General features: G+C 42.6%; 1 long non-coding RNA gene across 1 annotated transcript; it reads left to right on the top strand.

Moving 5' to 3' along the window:
- The first annotated feature begins 854 nt into the window (after window positions 1-854).
- Window positions 855-3,898, top strand: LOC133276604 (uncharacterized). The gene is made up of 3 exons (XR_009745928.1): window positions 855-1,276; window positions 1,361-1,505; window positions 1,598-3,898. It is a non-coding gene; the product is annotated as an uncharacterized LOC133276604 (long non-coding RNA).
- Window positions 3,899-4,897: the final 999 nt, after the last annotated feature.

Below are 4,897 nucleotides of genomic sequence, written 5' to 3' on the forward strand. Positions count from 1 at the left end.
AGGGGTTTGGCCCGGCCGGGGGCGGGGAGCGTGAGGCAGGGCCGGGAGGTGGCCGGGGCCGGGTGGGGCGGTGTCCGCAGGGTGAGGAGATAGGGCCGTGTCCGCAGCGGGGGACGGGGGTGCTCACGGGTGAGGCAGCTCTCGCACGGAATAGCGGGCGCTGAGGCATCCCACGGGCCTTACGGGCATGAGGTGGTCGTATGGCGGCACCGCAGTCTCCGGGGAGCAGCAGGGTGGCTCCCGGTAGCGCGACGAGGGCAGCGCGGTGTGAGGTGAAGAGCTGGTGCCTGGCGGGAGTGTGGCAGGACGCGGTGGCCCGGCATAGGTCTGCCGCTGTGGGCTGTCCGTCCAGCACCATGCGCGCAACGGGTGGGCCAGGGCCACATGTGCACCGCTGGCTTATGAGAGTTGGTGGGATTTACATCTTGACAGCATCGATGCTGTAGGTCCTTCACCTGTAGTTGTGGCCGTTCCCACACTCCTGGACCTCCACTCTTCTTATGACACTCTTGAATTGTTTTATCGTGTAGGGACAGGTCATCATAGAATCACAGAGTGGTTTGCGTCAGAAGGGAGTTCAAAGCTCATCTGGTCCAACCGCCTGCAATGAGCAGGGACATCTTGTGCTAGACCAGGTTGTCCAGAACCACATCCAGCCTGGCCCTGAATGCCTCCGGGAATGGTGCATCCATCACCTCTCTGGCCAACCTGCTCCAGTGTTTTACCCCCTTCACTGTAAAAATTTCTTCCTCTCTTCCAGCCTGAATCTCCCCTCTTCTAGTTTAAAATCATTGTCCCTTCATGCTGTCACAACAGGCCCCGCTAAGAAGTCTTTCCCCATCTTTCTAAATAGGCCCCTTTTAAGAACTGAAAAGTCACAATGAGGTCTCCCTGTAGTTTTCTCCAGGCTGAACAACCCCAGCTTTCTCAGCCTTTCCTCATAGGAGAAGTGTTTCATTCAAGGTTTACTGTGGTTTTACTTGGGTTCTTTTTCAACAGTTTTTGGTAAGTCTCTATTAGCATGCTTCCTTGCCTCAACAAGAGATGGTTGTGACAGTGGTTTTGTATAGACAGGACATGCAACTTCACCAGGAATCTTCTACCTACTGGATAAAGAGCATTTAGCATACAGTCTTGCCACACATCATTGAGAAAGGCTGCGTTTCTCTGTAACTGCAGAGCTAGCATTTAACCTGGATCCATCACTGAAATTATACATGATGCTGTAGAAGATTACAATGCTGATGGTATTGCTTGGTGGAGGACCTTCACAGAGGTGTAAACAAGGCACTTCAAAAATTTAGTATGGATACTTGTACTATTGAAACAAAGCAAATTCATCAAAACATTTTGAAATTAGTTTTTCATGCCCTTTTTAGAGACATAATTCAGCATTTGGGAGAATGCAATTTGTGTTAAACCTAGCTGGTTACGTCAGGCCACAAAAACTGGAAGCTCTTGTGACTTTGCTGTCAAGAGAAATTGGTTCTGAGCTAGCTGCAAAGGTGAAAAACTATATGCTTTTTCATGCTCTGGTTGTAGATACAGTAAAAGTGACTCATAGGGTAATGCTAAGATTTTTTTTTTTTTTTTACAGATACTCATTTACTTACTCTTGTAAATTTAATTGAACATTTCCAGAAGGAAATTGGACACTGGAGTTGGCCCTGCTACCCAGTAGGTAGTGTAAGGGAGTTATTTTTCATTGTTTCTCTTAATACAAAGTCTTGAGGAAAGCAGACACATCTAAGTGGCCAGGCCCAAACAAACAAAAGGAATTGGGTGGTTGTTTTTTTTTCCCTAGTTTCATAAGATTCTGCTCTTGACACAGGTAGTCCTTTTGTCCTAACGTTATAGCCTAGCATTGGTGGTTTGGGTTAGAGTCAGAATTTTGAATGTCTGTGTTAAAACTGAGGGAGTGATGGGTATCGTCAGCAGTTTCAGAGCATGGTACAGCTCTCAAAGTTTCTTGCAAATGGGTGGCATGGTGAAAAAAGAACCTGATCAGATCCTGCATTGAGAGAGAGTGTAGCAGAACTCTGCTCTTTTACTTGCCTCTTTGTAGCAGCCAGATGGCCATTCATTACATACATACATCCTCAGGCACTGGTCACAAGTTTACCCACCAGTTACTGTTTATGGTAAATATAACTGGGGGTTCACTGGAGACATGGGTCAAAAGGTTGACATTGAGGAAATGAATTATTCTGGTTGCAGGGGTAAAAGGACCAGGAAATAATTCACTGGCAAAACAGTATTATTTGTCAATCTTGTTATTTTTAAAAGCTTGTTTCAGCCAAAGCAAGTATAGATTTTCAGTGAATAGGTGAAGTGTTTCTGGGTGCCTTAAAAAATGAAAAATAAAATAATTTCTCCCATCTCCACATATCACCCAGATAGCAATGTGCAGAATAAAGACAGTCAATTTGTGAGAGTGGTTTCTGGGAATCAAGTGGCTCAGATTACTGAACGGGGGAAAACGTGTATGAAATTGAGCAGTCTCTGTTTTTGCAAGACTTTTTTGAAGAGTTTTTAATTCTTCAATAGAAGGCTCTTAGTGGCGGGAGCTTAAAGAAACAATATATTGCAGATACAGTAACATATTCTGAAAAAATACATTTCTGTCGTATCCGGCAGAAGATGGGCTGATAAATCTAAACCATTAATTCAGCTGTACACTGACTGAAGTCTCTTACAGTATCTAGGAGGTCAACATATAATATATGAACAAGTCTTGGAGGGTTTGTCCAAGTTGAAAGATCTGTTAAATTGATCTAAAATCTGATATATCCTTTGCAAAACTAAATTATTATGAAGGACAATTCTTTACTTTGCAGACAGTTTGATAATATTGTATGTAAAAATACAATATTGCTACCTTGCTACCACTAGCAGCTCAAAGGATGTATGTTCTTGTAGCTAAAAGCCTGAGCTGGAGCACAGAAGGCCACAATTAACTATTCAGTGTGACTGTAGACAAGCCCCTTAATCTCTGGGAAACATTTGACAGTTGATCAAGTATTTCACTTTCCTGTCTTGTCTACAGAGATTTACACACTTCAGCAGTGTTATGGGGTCACTGAGTCTTTCAAGCGCTTTGTGGATGAAGTGATAGTAAGGCAGCATACTCCATTGCAGAGGCTTATTTATGCTATGAAAAAGTATAACAATGTATCTTACATTTCAGGTGACGATGGTGTTGATGCAATACATGTTCAGCAAAGCTTGACTGAACCAACACTGAATATCCAGATATTTCCACATTTGGAGAGAAACAAGATGTTTGGGACCCACGTCTCTACTTTGGAGTGGTACCAAAGAGATCAGATCACATTATCTGTAGTTTAAGCGGGGATTTCAGTGACAGCTGAAGATCTTAACAAGAAGAAGCCTTCACTTGAATGAAATCCCCTCCGAGTGGAGATCATGAGAAGAGGTGATGCCTCTCTCCGGTATTTTCAGTCCTAATATACCAGGTGTTTGAGGAAAAAAAACGTGTAGAATAAGCCACATATCTTTTCTGCTAATGAGGCACTGCATTAGTGAGAGTCTAGTTGTGTTTTCTGTTTGTAGGCCAGAGTCAAGCAGGTGCTTTGTCAAAGAGAATAGAGAGATTGGATTGAATTTTACAGTGAAAGCTATGCAATGCACCCGCCAGTGTCTGCCTGTGCCGTCAGTGCCCTCTGCTGGCTGGAGCGTCAGGAACTCCTTAGTATCTATATTGGTTTTCGTCATGCTCCAGTGAGAGAAGAGGTGAAAAAGGATTTCTGTAAGGATTGTTACACTGGTTCAGTGGGCCACATTCAAGATTTTAACTTAAGAACTCTGTGGTTTGGATACCTAAATTTGGTATATGCAGCACGTACTGAAACTGCATAGGATTTCAAGACAGGCTGAGTCTATTACTAGTCCAGTGCCCTTAATTACTAGCAGTGCTAGCAGTGAGGTACTTTGTTGTGACATGAATAATATTGTTCTTATGAGATTGTAGGGTGCCCTTAGCCTCCCTTTAAATGGTGGTTGTTAGGTCCCTGCCTTAGGAAATCATCGCTTGACACTGGCAACCTACCATCTCGCCTCAATCTGCTAGTAGCCTGAGGGAGCAGTGTGTGCCAGAAATACACTGCCAACATATGGTATAGTTCTTCTAAGAGATCTTGAAGTGCTATTGAATAAATACATTTTTTGAGATGAAAACAAAGGCAGAGAGGGGTGACTGCATATTATCTGATGTCCATATAAATATGGCATTGAACACAATGCTCTGGAATCATGTGCAGAGAAACAAAATGTTGACTGAATATGTAAAGTAGCAATTGACATTAATTTTCATACTGTTTGTATGTGATTACTAATCAATAAATATCTTACAAGTTTTAAACTAAGGGTTATACAAGCATACACTGAAAATGTCATCTGATAACTACTAGCCAAGGAGAACTATAATCAATACACCAAGATGGTGGTAACACATTAGTGAATATAATGAAATACAATGTTGTTCCTTTAAAGATGATAATATTGATTGGTGCCCTTTACCCTCCTTGCCCGTTACTTTTTTGTTTGTAACAAGGGGACAACAAATGCAAGAAGATTTTACAGTCCTGTGTACTACTGGCAGTGAAAAGTCACTGCAAAAGATTCAGAACTCTTGCACACCAAAGAACTGTTCTCTACAGACCCAAATCCTTGACTGGTATACACAAAAATTTAGAATTGATCTTGAATACTGCTTGCTTACATGACTGCTATCATAAAGAAAAATACCATGGTGCCTGGTTAAATTTCATTGGAGTTTCCAGAAAAACAGACAGAAAGGTCTGGGCTAACCACATATCCAAAACCATTTAGAAGTGCTAAGGGCTGAAGTTAGACCAATCTGCTTCCAGCCACCTAT

This window comes from Pezoporus flaviventris, unplaced genomic scaffold, assembly GCF_033815535.1.
Source record: "Pezoporus flaviventris isolate CSIRO_AGI_PZ_B2104156 unplaced genomic scaffold, CSIRO_AGI_Pfla_v1 ptg000045l, whole genome shotgun sequence".
NCBI classification, from domain to species: Eukaryota; Metazoa; Chordata; class Aves; order Psittaciformes; family Psittacidae; genus Pezoporus; species Pezoporus flaviventris.